This window comes from Geotrypetes seraphini, chromosome 2 (genome assembly GCF_902459505.1).
Source record: "Geotrypetes seraphini chromosome 2, aGeoSer1.1, whole genome shotgun sequence".
NCBI lineage: Eukaryota > Metazoa > Chordata > Amphibia > Gymnophiona > Dermophiidae > Geotrypetes > Geotrypetes seraphini.
In genome coordinates, this window is record NC_047085.1 from 332,342,618 (window position 1) to 332,357,749 (window position 15,132).

The 15,132-nt window shown below is 44.8% G+C and overlaps 1 protein-coding gene across 3 annotated transcripts in view; it reads left to right on the forward strand.

The window, feature by feature from the left end:
• The first annotated feature begins 225 nt into the window (after positions 1-225).
• The window catches only part of GPR141 (G protein-coupled receptor 141), a 32,198-nt gene continuing 17,291 nt past the window's right edge, over positions 226-15,132 (forward strand). Inside the window, exons 1-2 of one of the 3 annotated variants that reach the window (XM_033934953.1) lie at positions 226-339; positions 13,794-13,879. The gene's annotated coding sequence lies outside the window, so the exon portion shown is untranslated. Of the gene's footprint in view, positions 340-7,348; positions 7,369-11,170; positions 11,288-13,793; positions 13,880-15,132 lie in introns of those variants that run through there. The other 2 variants (XM_033934952.1, XM_033934951.1) reach the window with 2 other exon arrangements.

Here is a 15,132-nt window from a genome sequence, read left to right on the forward strand (position 1 = left end):
AAACACCAAGGCACCATTCTGATGTACAATCCAGAATCCATGCCCAATCCTCTGAATGTATCAGCTGGAAAACTCCACTCCTCTTCCGTGCACGGGAATGTAGTGCAGACAATATTCTGAGTTCAGTTGGGGCTCAGCCTGATCAGGGAAAACAGGGTTATGCCCCTTTAAGGGCATCCATTTTGGGATTACTAGCAAAACAGGCTGAGAGGCAGTCAGAGCTGAGCAGGGACCATTCCCCGCGCAGGGCTGAGCATTGCTCTGCAGCATTTAGATGCCTGGACATCACAGTCAAGGAGGCAGCCCAGGGAAACTCCAATGCTAGAGGATTCCTTAGGTGTAAGCCCCTTTGAAATGCTTTTTGGGAGAAACCCCAGGGGAATTTTGGATGTATTGAGAGAAGATTGTAGCCCCCAAGAGGATCAAGAAGTAAATGTGGTCTCCTACCTGGTGTAGCTAACACAAAGATTGACCCAGGTTGCGCAGGTTGGTAAGGTCAATCTTGAGTGGAGTCAGAGGAGACAAAAAGCCTACTATGACCAGAGATCTCGTGAGAGACATTTACAGGTTGGGGATAGGGTGCTAATTTTGGTGCCTACCGACCCCCATAAATTCCTGGCACAGTGGAGGGGCCCAGCCATAGCAGTCAAAAAATTAAACAAGGTTGACTATCAGGTTAAAGATGAGAAGGGACGGGAGCAAACCTATCACATTAACCTGCTCAAGCCCTGGAAGGACAGGGAAACATTAGCCCTGATAACACAGCAAGGCCAGGAGGAAGATTTCAGGCCCCACGTAGCAGATCTCTCTCAGGAAGAGGGGGGTCAATATAGGGACAGAACTATCTAATGCCCAGGTGCAACAGTTGGGGACATTAGTTAAGAACTTTGAAGATGTGTTCTCCGTGGCCCCAGGGCATACTGAAGTAGTGTCCCACGATATCATTACAACTCCTGGGAAGATAGTACGGGTCAAACCATATAGGTTGTCTGAAGAGAAAAAGAAGTTGATGCAGAATCTAGTGGAGGAAATGTTAGCCCTGGGGGGTGACTGAACCCTCACAAAACCTGTGGTGCAGTCCAATAGTAATTGTGCCCAAGGCAGATGGGACCCTTAGGTTTGTATAGATTTACGGCAGCTTAATGAGGTTTCTCAATTTGATGCCTTCCCCATGCCAAGGGTAGTTGAGTTACTAGATTGCCTGGAACAAGCCCAGTATTTATCCACCTTAGACTTAACGAAGGGGTACTGGCAGATACCCTTAATGCCAGATGCCAGACCCAAAACTGCCTATCCTTACTGGTCTGTTCCAATTTAGGTGGATGCCTTTTGGACTTCATGGCACTGCTGTGACATGTCAAAGACTAGTCAGCAAGTTGCTGCGTGACCACCACCCCTACGTGGAGGCGTACCTCAATGGTATAGTCATACACTCGAGCAGTTGGACTCAGCACTTGGAATATGTTGTAGCAGTCCTTAAGTCACTGAGGGGAGCTGAATTAACAGTGGCCAGAGGGAGGTGAGGTATTTGGGTTATGTAGTGGGTCGAGGGCAGGTGAAACCACTGGTGGACAAAGTCCATTGCATTAAGTCCTATCCCTTGCCAGCCACAAAGAAGCAGCTTAGGGGGTTCCTAGGACTCATAGGCTACTACAGTTTGCTACTAGAGCAATGGCTCTCACTGACATACTCAAAAAGAATAGACCAGACACATTATGCTGGAATAAAGAGGGACTGGACGCTATGGATAAGGTGTGGCAAGAACAGGCTCATCTGCCTCTCCCCTCAACTGTAATTGGTTGATAGAATTGACAGACAGTGCATGTTTGTAAGAGTTTAGCACTTAAATGAACAGCTAGTGTAAAGCTCGGGGACACGCCAGATATTACTTAACTAATCCGTTCTCGCCGGCCCTGCACGGTGTGACAGGGAAGCTCCTGTCACAGTGAAAACTACTGCTAAAACTCCCCAGAATGCAGCACAGGGCTCTGTAAAACCCGGCATGGAGCCAGGACAGCTGGCTCAGCCAAAAGAATGCAAGCCCAGGCAGGTAGCAGCACAGCGGAAGAGCCAATTAAGGAAGGCTCTGAAAACCACTAATTTCCCCTATCACTCCTTTCCAGAGGTCAGGGAGAAATCTGAGACCAATATAGAGAGGGGTGGAGTCAGACCCAGGAGATTGCCTTATAGGCAGAGTCAGTTTACAGACGAGGGGAAGCAAGAGAAGGGGAAGCAAGAGAGAAGGAAGCAAGAGAAGGGAAAGCAAGAGAGAGAGGAGCAGGAGAGCTGGAGGAAGAGAGAGAATGAGGACACAGCTGTCTCTGATGAGAGCAGCCAAACTACTCCAGGAGTTTCCAGGTCACAGAGGGTGCCTGAATCCCAGCATGAGCGTATGGCAGGAAGCCAGCACCTAAGGAAAGGTGGCACAGCACTTGGGAGGTACAGTGACTGGCAACTTAAACCCCAGAGAGAAGGGCTGAGAAATTATCCCCAGGGAAAGGCTGCAAGTATTTTGGCAGACTTGCAGAGAGGGGGATGGGCAGCACAACCTGAGAAAAGTAAGGAAACTTTGAGCCAAGGTTCCCATGAGGGTGAATGGGAAATGTGCAGTGTCCTGAGTAGTGATATGAGTGAAGAGGACATGGACCTGGGGGAATACAATATGTGAGAGTCCTCAGCTAAGCTCCTGAAGAACGTTCCCTCATTGTATGTGTTTCCCGACTGCCAGAGCAGTGCTGGCAAAGCTAATGAGGTGAGAACAACGTGTTAAGCAGATAAAGAGAACTGAGAGGGAGAAAGGCTTGAAGCAAGCCGTGCTCAGCTAGAGAAGCTAAAAGGTGTTAAAGGGCCAGAGAGATCAATACATCCCAGTGGGGAAAATGAGCCAAGGAAGGCACTGAACTGATAATATTTTGATGTGATAATAATTTTTGCTGTTGATAAGGAGGTGCAATCCAGCTCCTCATTAAAACACCTGAACTGGAATATCATAGTGTGCAGGAGGCACCTAAAGGACTGTAACCAACCAAGGTGAATGTTTTTCTTTTTGCTTATGTTTTCTTTTCTGTATACTTTGGGACTGTAATAAACCTGATACTATTTTCCAAGGAATCCGGTATCCGGGTCTTCCTTTCACTACCTTCCTTGAGGAGTGTGTGGCGCAGTGGTTAGATCTACAGCCTCAGCACCCTGGGGTTGTGGGTTCAAACCCCGCACTGTTCCTTGTGACCCTGGGCAAGTGACTTAATCCTCAATAGCCCCAGGTACGTTAGATAGATTGTGAGCCCACCGGGACAGAGAGGGAAAAATGCTTGAGTACCTGATTGTAAAAACCGCTTAGATAACCTTGATAGGCGGTATATAAAATCCTAATAAACTTGAAACTTGAACTACCATATAAAAGGCGTACTAAAAATCTTACTTGTGGCCCGGACCGTAGTTTCCCACCTACTCGGGGACGGGCCCGGCCACAAGAAGTTGGTGGCAGTGGTGGGATCGCGCCGCCCACAGGTTAGTGGAGGAAGTACGCCCAAAGACTTGGAAAAAAAAAAAACACCAAGAAGGAAAGAGAAAAAAAAAAACACGAATTTTGGTTTTGGGTTTTTTTTTGTGCAAAGCAAGCTGCTGACCTTTTTGAGGTGAAGAATAGTGCCAGAAAGTACTGTGTTCAAAGGCTGGCAATACAGTATTTTGGGAATTGTGGAACAATTCGAGTGGTTTTTTTTTTGAAAGCCATAATTTTTCTAACCTGACTTTATTTGAGCCTGAGGATTACAAATACCCAGAGGCAAAGCAGGAAGAAGGAGCAGTATCCGGTGCAGTATGGTTCCTGGTGGAGTACAAGTCAGCATCAAGACATCCGGAGGACACAGTCTGCTAAAGAGTGGAGCGGAGTCCGGAGGAGCGGTTCCAGGTTCCTGAGTTCCTGGTCGGAGGAGTGGCTGGGGAGGCCCTAATATCCCAAGGCTGAGACACATCAGTCCCTAAGGTAACGGTGCTTAGGGGTGGCTGATGTGGATTGGTGGGTAAGGGAGACCAGAGGCTCAGGGCTAGTGAGGGAAACCCTAGCATTGAAAGTCCGCACTTCCTGTTCTCTTTTGTTTGTGTTCCAGGATGGAGGCGTCAAAGTTCCTGACAGGCCTAGAAGGGGAGATGCACAGAATGCAGCTGCGTTTTCAGGAGATACTGCAGTCGCAGGCGGAGCTCTGGAAAGCAGATCACCAGGCCCAGCAAACGCGGCACACGGAACTTTTGCAGCAAATGTCCGCTCAGATATAGGCCCTAAACAACCTGGCACAGAGGCCTGCAACACCGGTGGCCGGCAGCGGTGATGGCGTCGTCGGGCCGGTAGGCGCTCCTTTTGGGGAGCCGATAAGACTGCATAAAGTAAATGTAGATGATGACATACCAGATCAGACCTTGAACGCTGAACAAGCAGCTAATTATCCCATACTGAAGCAAACTTTGCTAGATTATGTAGGGAATAACCCAGGCCACTATCGGAGCCAGTCACGGGTAACCCGTTTGACCCCGAATGAGTGCCCTGGAGCCTTGAAACAAGGCCTTGAAAGATGTTTCAGGAGGTCTGGAGGAAGGTACCAGGGGCGGGCCAGGGTTAAGCAGGCTGGTAATTGTTTTGCATGTGGTAAGCCGGGGCATTGGAGGTTGCAATGCCCGGTCAGGAGGAACCTGACAAACAAGGTTGGGTCCACAGTCCGGGGTTCCCAGAGGGAATGCATGATCCAGATAAAAATAGAGGGAATTCCGGTAGTTGCCCTAATAGATTCAGGGGCTGATCAGTCCATACTGGCACAGAAGGTGTGGCAGAGGATCTTAAGAGCCCGAGGTCAGGGAATCGATAGACCCCAGGGACAAAAGGAGATAAAGTGCATGCATGGGACCTCCTTAACCTATGAACTGAAGAAGGTATGGGTAGAGTATCAAGGGAGAGAGGATGCTCTGGAAATGGCCCTGATGCCTAGGCCCCCATATGATGTAATCCTGGGACGGGAATGGTCCTACTTTAGGGAATGCTTTAGCATGCGAGGGGTGATGGCTTCCCCAGTGCAGAAGGAGAAGTTAGCCCAGATCTTCCCCCGGGAAGGTGATGTCCTAGAAGAACCGTCCCATAAAAGAGTTAAAAGCCGAGCGGAGAGGCGAGCGGACAAAAGATCTTGCTCTCCAGGCAAGGGAGGGGGGAGTCACTTATCTTGGAGACCCTGGGTGCCTTACGAGGTGGCCCAAAGATTCCCTACTCTAAGCCGTGAACAAAGGAAAGATCCTTCGCTAGAGCAGGCTATAGAGCAGTGGGAAGTTGCTGGAGAGGGGGCTTGTGCATTCCAGGTAGTAGGAGGACTCCTCTATAAGAGAGGATGGAATCCTAGGACCCGAAAAGCTCAAAGGTGCTTAGTAATACCGGCCAGCTTTAGGGGACAAATATTTTGGTCCATCCATAGGGACATAGGGAAGGAGCACTTGACCCAAGGCCGGACCATTAAAGGAATCCAAATGAAATTCTATTGGCCCGGACTAGTCCGAGAGGTAGCGGCCTGGTGTAAGGAATGTCCGAGGTGTAGGGACATGGGCGGGGAAAGTCCGCCAGTAAATCCTGAAGAGGTAGGCCTGCACAGGGACAGAGGCAGAAAGAGTCCGCCAACAAATCCTGAAGAGGAAAGCCTGAATAGGGACATGGGCGGAAAGAGTCCGCCAGCAAATCCTGAAGAGGTAGGCCTGAATAGGGACAGGGGCGGAAAGAGTCCGCCAGTAAATCCTGAAGAGGAAGGCCTGAATAGAGACAGGGGCGGAAAGAGTCCGCCAGTAAATCCTGAAGAGGAAGGCCTGAATAGAGACAGGGGCGGAAAGAGTCCGCCAGTAAATCCTGAAGAGGTAGGCCTGAATAGCGACCGGGGTGAAAAGAGTCCACCAGCAAATCCTGAAGAGGTAGGTTTGAGTAAAGACATTAAAGAGGTTCCCTGGGCAAGGGTTACACCGGACAAGGAGAAGCCCATTGTAAAGGTTATGCGGCTGTCTCCCAAGGCTAAACTGCCAGTCCGCGTGACACCAGGATCCGTGGGCTGGGACTTAAGTAGTATCCAAGAGATAAAGGTGCCAAAAGGGGGCAGAAAGGTCGTGGATACTGGCCTAGTGATAGCTCTACCAGGAGAATGTTATGGGCGCATTGCGCCAAGATCGGGTTTGGCCCTCCGGCATGGCATACACATAGGGGCTGGAGTGGTCGACCCAGATTATCGGGGAACCCTGAAGATTTTAGTAATGAATCTAGGGGAGAAAGAATATGGAATAAAAGAGGGAGATTGTGTAGCTCAGTTAATATGTGAGCGAGTGATGACTCCGGAACTACGAGAAGAGGAGATAAGGACAGACACTGCTCGAGGGGAGCAGGGCTGGGGCTCCTCAGAGGAGAAAGAAGGGGTGGTGAAGAAACCCATAACCCAAAGAGTTCCGTTTCATTTAGGGGAAAAGTCCTCTAAGAGTTTAAAGGGAGAAAGGACCGATAGGGGTATAAGTAGGGGGGTATGTGACAGGGAAGCTCCTGTCACAGTGAAAACTACTGCTAAAACTCCCCAGAATGCAGCACAGGGCTCTGTAAAACCCGGCATGGAGCCAGGACAGCTGGCTCAGCCAAAAGAATGCAAGCCCAGGCAGGTAGCAGCACAGCGGAAGAGCCAATTAAGGAAGGCTCTGAAAACCACTAATTTCCCCTATCACTCCTTTCCAGAGGTCAGGGAGAAACCTGAGACCAATATAGAAAGGGGTGGAGTCAGACCCAGGAGATTGCCTTATAGGCAGAGTCAGTTTACAGACGAGGGGAAGCAAGAGAAGGGGAAGCAAGAGAGAAGGAAGCAAGAGAAGGGAAAACAAGAGAGAGAGGAGCAGGAGAGCTGGAGGAAGAGAGAGAATGAGGACACAGCTGTCTCTGATGAGAGCAGCCAAACTACTCCAGGAGTTTCCAGGTCACAGAGGGTGCCTGAATCCCAGCATGAGCGTATGGCAGGAAGCCAGCACCTAAGGAAAGGTGGCACAGCACTTGGGAGGTACAGTGACTGGCAACTTAAACCCCAGAGAGAAGGGCTGAGAAATTATCCCCAGGGAAAGGCTGCAAGTATTTTGGCAGACTTGCAGAGAGGGGGATGGGCAGCACAACCTGAGAAAAGTAAGGAAACTTTGAGCCAAGGTTCCCATGAGGGTGAATGGGAAATGTGCAGTGTCCTGAGTAGTGATATGAGTGAAGAGGACATGGACCTGGGGGAATACAATATGTGAGAGTCCTCAGCTAAGCTCCTGAAGAACGTTCCCTCATTGTATGTGTTTCCCGACAGCCAGAGCAGTGCTGGCAAAGCTAATGAGGTGAGAACAACGTGTTAAGCAGAAAAAGAGAACTGAGAGGGAGAAAGGCTTGAAGCAAGCCGTGCTCAGCTAGAGAAGCTAAAAGGTGTTAAAGGGCCAGAGAGATCAATACATCCCAGTGGAGAATATGAGCCAAGGAAGGCACTGAACTGATAATATTTTGATGTGATAATAATTTTTGCTGTTGATAAGGAGATGCAATCCAGCTCCTCATTAAAACACCTGAACTGGAATATCATAGTGTGCAGGAGGCACCTAAAGGACTGTAACCAACCAAGGTGAATGTTTTTCTTTTTGCTTATGTTTTCTTTTCTGTATACTTTGGGACTGTAATAAACCTGATACTATTTTCCAAGGAATCCGGTATCCGGGTCTTCCTTTCACTACCATATAAAAGGCGTACTAAAAATCTTACTTGTGGCCCGGACCGTAGTTTCCCACCTACTCGGGGACGGGCCCGGCCACAACGGACTGGCAGGAATTTTCTGTGGACCGGCAGTTGAAGAACACTGCCCTAGTCTTTGTAATTTTTGATGGAGTGAAAAATCATTCCACTTGTACCCATTCTACTCCACTTAGGATTTTGTAGATTTCAATCATATCTCCCCTTAGCCATCTCTTTTCCAAGCTGAAGAGCCCTAACCTTTTTAGTCTTTCCTCATACAAAAGGAGTTCCGTCCCCTTTATCATCTTGGTCGCTCTTCTTTGGACCTTTTCTAGTGCCACTATATCTTTCTGGAGATACGGAGACCAGAATTGAACGCAATACTCCAGATGAGGTCGCACCATGGAGTGATATAGGGGCATTATAACATTCTTAGTCTTGTTAACCATCCCTTTTTAATAATTCCTAGCATCCTGTTTGCTTTTTTGGCCACGCCACACATTGGGCAGAAAGTTTCATCATATTGTTTACAATCACACCCAGATCATTTTCTTGGGCGCTAATTCCCAAGGTGGACCCTAGCATCTGGTAACTGTGATTCAGGTTATTCTTCCCAATGTGCATCACTTTGCATTTGTCCACATTAAATTTCATCTGCCATTTGGACGCCCAGTCTTCCAATTTCATAAGGTCCGCCTTGTCACCAACCGGCTCAGGACAATGGGCCCTGAGCGGCTGGGACACGGGAGTTGTGCTCTTGTGAGCCGCGGTGATCTGCACAAGGAAAATAATAGCGGAAGAAAAATACTGCCACACCAGATAAGGGTAGATACTTAAATTAAACTCAGGATTTATTCTTGCACTGGTATTAAACATAAAGCTTGTCAGGATATTTCTGCGATTAGTAAATAGTCCCAAAACAGTAAAAAGAAAAAAAAACACAAAACAGCAAACTGTCCCAAAATGGAAATGTTCAAAAGTTCAAGTTTTTCCAAAATTCAGGCTATTGGATTCAACCTCTACTCAGTTCTCAGCAATGAAAAACAAAATACAAACAGTCTTAAATTGACTACCACAGCACTAGTCAGAGCTACGGCTGTGACTATCCCAGCAGCTTGAATACTGGGCAGGCAGTGCGCTTCACGTGGTGATATACTGCCAAACAGGCCCACAATCCCACCACAAAATACGTGAGGCAAACCCCCACTACCTGGGCTGGTAACAGTCCTTTCTCATGTAAGAGAAACACAAAAAAAAAACACCTTCACATGAGTCTTTCAAATCTTCTGGAGCTCTTGGTTACTAAAGCTCCCACAGGGCAATGCATAAACATGGAAGTCCTTTATATAATAAGGTCACAGCTACTCACTTTTATTCCACGAGCGGCTTGCCTTTCATGAAGCAAACTTCCATTGGCAGAATCTCACTCACTGGAGCAGCAGATGAATCTGGGTCAAGTTCCATGGCTTGAGGTTCTTCATTCTCCTTCAAAGAAGATTCTTCTTCGGCTTCCGTCAGCTCCATAGATTCCAGTGGAGAACTGCCATCAGGATCTCCCAGCCCTGAGCTCTCCTGCCTGTCCTGTGCCTCTCCTCCTTTTAACTGACTTCCCAGGAGCTTTCCTCTCTGGGCAACTAGTTTGCAGCCCCGCCCCCAACCCTCAGGTGGGAAGAATTTCCTATCAGCAACTCTGGGCCTGAGAGGGGGATGGGCGCTCTGCACTCGTGCTCTCTGACTCCCTCTAGAGAGCAAGGGAGAAATAGCATCAGGAGAATCAAGAAAAGGTTTATCAGTAACACTGGGGAAAGGGTTGGCCTTTAAACAGGGCTCTGCACTAGGGACACACCTAGCAGGCATAGGCTGCGTACCACAGCCTGCAATTTTTAACAACCGCATGCGTTTTATCAACTTTGAACAGTTTAATGTCATCTGCAAATTTAATCACCTCACTTGTCGTTCCAATTTCCAGATCATTTATAAATATGTTAAATAGCACCTGTTCCAGTACGGACCACTGCGGCGCTCCACTGTTTACTCTTCTCCACTGAAAAAAAATTACCATATAACCTTAACCTCTGTTTTCTATCCGATAACCAATTCCTAATCCACAACTGAACTTTGCCACCTATCCCATGACACTTTAATTTTCTCAGGAGCCTCTCGTGAGGAGCTTTATCAAAAGCTTTCTGAAAATCTAGATACACTATATCAACCGGCTCACCTTTATCCACATGTTTATTCATACCTTCAAAGAAGTCAAGCAAATTGGTGATGCAAGATGTCCCTCGGCTGAACCCATACGGACTCTGTCTCATTAAATCATGTTTGTCTACGTGTTCCAGAATTTTATTTTTTATAATCGTTTCTACCATTTTGCCCGGTCTGAAGTGAGGCTTACCGGTCTGTAATTTCCCAGATCTCCCCTGGAGCCCTTTTTAAAGATTGGCGTAACATTGGCCACCCTCCAATCTTCAGGTACTATAGACGATTTTGGTGACAGGTTACAGATCTCTAACAGCAGATCAGCAATTTCATGTTTGAGTTCTTTTAGTACCCTGGGATGTATACCATCCAGTCCTGGCGATTTATCACTTTTTAACTTATCGATTTGGCTTAGTACATCTTCCAGATTCACCGAGATTTCTTTCAGTTCCTCTGCATCATCACCCTTGAAAGACTGAAGACGGGACAACATACCATTGTGTTTTGCCACTATCTGATGAAACATGTGGCAAAACACAACTGCGTATTTTGGCCTTCCAAATGTTACAAAATATAAGATGTGGTCCCCAATAGAAAAAGGTTGGACAAGCCTGTTCTACAGCATCTTCAGCCCCAGCGGACCCAGAGATTGAACTGGAGACCTGTCACTTGCAGTGTATAGTCATTGCTTTTTATTTGGCATTTAAACCTCACTGGAGCTATTTAAGTGGGGATAAGTGTAAATGTCCACCCACTCCCCCAAGATCATTTTATATAAAAGCTGATTCCTAAAGAAAGAGGTGAGGTCTTCTGGTTTGCCTGCTTAGGAACTGCAGAACTAGCTGTTACTTCTGGTGCATTTGAGTTCACTGATTCAGTAAATTGTAGAATGGGAGAATAGTGCAGTGTGCAAGGGCTGTTGTACAGCAGCATTCTGGAAAGCTTTTTAGGAAGTACAGCCCTGCCTCTTTACAAAAGGAAATTGCCAAACTTAGTGTAATCCCTGGTTACTTTTCAATGCAGCAGCATCTAGTCAACCATAATCGCAGTTTTCATGTTGCATAGCCTGGATGAATGGAGTATGTTCAGATCACAGAAAATTGTGTGAAATCAAAAGAGCTGGAGAGCAGATGTGCAGAGAGACATCATCCTGTATAAGTTGTGGAAAGTCTGTGAAGTGCATTAGAAAAATTTCCACTGAATCATGTCATCAGAAAGCTGAACCTTTGAGTAGTGCATTTCCTTAGCTGAACACTGCTAACTCCTAAGGAGGACTGTGCTGTTTACTAGTGGATTCCTGCTCCATGAGGATTACCTAATACAAGGCAGCGCGTGAGTATTATGCATGTGATGAGAGAATATTCAGATACTACACATGAAGATAAATGCCAGTGAGAAAGCAGCATAGTTATATAAACTTTTATTAAATAAGTTCATAGGCAATAACTTTTCAAAATGATTGGGGCATGCTAAACCCAATATACATTAATCCTTCCTAGATATAGTAAAGGAGTTTGATCAGTCTTGGAGGTGCTAATGCATCCATTGCAGCCACAGAGCTGGCACTACTTAATTTGTTTCATTATGCTTTAACCTGAGTCTATTTCTTTTGTGGTTGGCTGTGAGTTTATTAAGTATAATATATTATTGGGGGAAGAAGAGATTGTCACTTGTTGCACCTTTGATATCATTATATGCATCTGCTCCAGTATGGGAACATACAAATTTTTAATGGATAGATCAATAAAGGCATAATAACCACATTGGGGGATTTATATGAGGCTGGAGTATTGAAGTCCTATTCACAGCTGTGCTTGCAATATTCTCTTTCCACTACTGATTTTCATATTTATGTACAAGTTCGGCATTTATTGTTTTCATCCCCTATTAAAGATTGGTTACAATGGCCACAAATGCAGTGGGAAGAAATGCTGATAGAGAATACGAATCAGAAAAAAATTATTACCAGGTATTATGTAATGTTGCACGGGAACCCTAGGGGAGTACATAATTAAATGAAGTTAAATGGAAAAAGAATTTAGGGATTACTATCTCCTTAAAGGAATGGGAAATAATTCATAGGAAAACACAGCGAATATCAATTTCAGCTAATTTGGTCGAGCAAAGTCTTATCGATTGTACTTATATTCAACCAGATTAGCTTGTTATTGCCCTACTAGGACTGGAGTTTGTTGGAGAGGATGTGGTTTAATTTGTACCTATAGTCATATGTGGTGCAACTGTCCCTTAATACAAGATTTCTGGAATAAGTGTGCTCTTTTACTCTCTGATATGCTGAAGAATGTAATACCATGTGATGTTAAATTATTTTTGTTGCAATATAAACCTTTGGGAACGGATAAGAATGTATTTAAGGTAGTATGTGTATGTAACGGGACCTAGCAAGAGTATGGTCAGATACTATATTCCATCTATGCCTCAGATCATTCAGGGTATATAGTCAATTAACAGCTATTCATAGGAATCAAGTGATCAGCTTTCAGAAGAGGTGGGAATCTCTGGAGGTGTGGAGGGGCATAATCGAAAGGGACGTCTAAGTCCGTTTACGTCCATCTCGCAAGTCGTCCAAAGTAAAAAAACAGCTTAAGACACATTTTCGAAAGGTACGTCCAACTTTTTTTTCGTTTCGAAAATCGTCTAATTATACGTCCTGCCGATCTGATCGTCCAAGCCACTAAATCATCTATCTTTATACCACATTTTTATCTAACTGTCCGTCCAAGTCCAAAATGCCTAGAACAAGCCCTGTTGGACGAGGGAGGGGTCTGCAAAGTGATGGACTACACACCTAGACATGCCACATAAATAGGGCACTGCTGTGAACTTCACAAAAAGGGTGCCATGTCTTCTCCTCCCTACAGCTCCCTTATAGATTATGGTGAGCCCCCCAAACCACCTCCAGAATCCCCTAGACCCACTTATCTACCCCCCCAATAGCCCTTATGGCTGCAGGAGTCACTTATATGCCAGTACAAAAGGGTTTGGGGGGTGTATAGGAGAGTGTACATGTTTAAGTATCAATGCAGTGATTACAGGGGCTTATGGGCATGGGTCCTCCTCTCCATGGGTCCCTAACCCACCCCCAAGACGACTTAAGCTGCCTCTGTGTTGGATAACTAGGCTTTCCTATGCCAGGCGGCCAGGTGATGATGGTTTGGAGGCTGAATTTTAAAGGTATGAATAAAATTGTTATGGGGGTTAGTGATCACTGGTGTAGTGTATGGGGGTCTGTTTTATGTGTTTGCAGTGCTTATCTGGTGACTTTAGTTGGATGGTCTAAGTCACAATGTCCAAGTTCCGTCTAGGCTCTGTTGTAAAACTTTCGGTTATACATGCTGTACGACTAAGTCTAAGCTGGCCCACGTCCTGCCCAACTCCCGCCCGTCATTCAGCGGCACTATGAAGGCCTAGGTCGTTTAGAAATACGTCCAAAACCCGTTTTTATTATCGCCACTTGGACGTTTTTGAGAAATGTTCGTCCAAGTGCCGACTTAGGCCGGTTTTTGGACATTTTTTTCTTTCGATTGTGAGCCCCATGGTATGTTAAATATAACTCTGGGTGAATATTGAAATTTGAATAGAAATTAATAACAGCAATAGTGTTCTATTTGTCTTAGGTTACTTTTGTTGAAAGAGGATTATGTTAATTATTTGCCTGAAAAAAATGTGGATGCATTATAATTTGGATATCCTTAGAATGGATGTGCTATTGTATTTGTGTAATGTTTGTTTTTATAAAACATTTTCTCAATAAAAATTTAATATATATATATTTTAAAATATAATATATTAAAAAAGAGTTTGGACCTCATTTCAGACCATGGCATGAGATGGAAGGTAACTGAGAGAGAACACTGAAGAATTCTGAAACAAATCTTTGTAACTGGAGCAACAGAACTCACAGTAAGCCCTATACTACTATACTAGAGAAGACAAAATTTTTGTTCAAAGAAGCCCTAAGGAACTATTTATAGTTGTACAGCTGGTACTGCATAGGTCTGTCTGATAAAGATACAGGGACAACTTGTCTCATAAACCGCAGATGTTCACATTTTAGCTCCTCTACATAGGTAGTCTGATATTGGGGACACTCAAAATTGGACTTAAATTTGAAGATAAATGCTCCCTACAGTAATGATTTTGAAAGATAATGCTAGAAACCCCAAAGTGGCAAAAAACAAATTCTGATAGGGAAATCCAAAGTGAGAAATGTAGAATTGAGATAGAGTTTCTGGGAAATGAAGGTTCAGTTCCTTCTGGGTACCATACTTTACAGTGAGGAGCAAATGATTCATAGATTATCTGAAGAAATACGGAGGAAGTGTACGCTGGATTTGATTTTATACCTGGAAATAAATGATATAATTGTTCTAGTTTTTATGGTATAGATCTAAAATGTGTTTAATGTTATTCTCACTTCCTAGAATTTTAGTTTTGCAGTCATTTCCTGAAATGATATGTGATCAATGTATAGTAGTTGAAAGACCCCTAGTGGTGATGTGATGCAATTACATTACAATTTAACTATTACAATTAACTGTATGAGATGTTATAATCAGTGAGATGTTTCAATAGGTTTCCCCTTCAATTCACACCAACACAAAGGTTAAACTTTTAAATATTTGTATTTGTTGCAACTAAAAAATCCCAATAACAATTGAGGGTGAAAGAAAACTAAATAAGTATGTTCAACAATTGTTATTGGTTGTTGTTTAAACAAGGTAAATTAAATTTAAATATAAATGAATAGCAAAATTAATTTACCATTCACGTTTGATCAAATTTACATTGATTGCACCATTATAGTTAGTGACAATATTCAAACCTCAAACAAACATGTCATGCCTTTCAGCTTAATACCAACGTTGTTCCAGGATATGCAAAACCACACGCAAGTATTTGACTTGGTGACTCTCTTAAAACCACAGCGTGTTTCTCAGTCCCAAAGTTCAATATAATGCAAAAAGTGTATATTTGTGTGCACACAAAAATAAAGCATTAAGAAAAACTTGTTTTTACTGATATCACATTTTTCTTGTGCTGGGTACCGCTGAGTTGTTATCCTGTTACCTGTCTGGAATCAGCAGCTCCTTTGATGATTCAGAAATTTACTACTATCCTATCTGCAAACAAATGAAAGGAAGCAAAACCCTAAC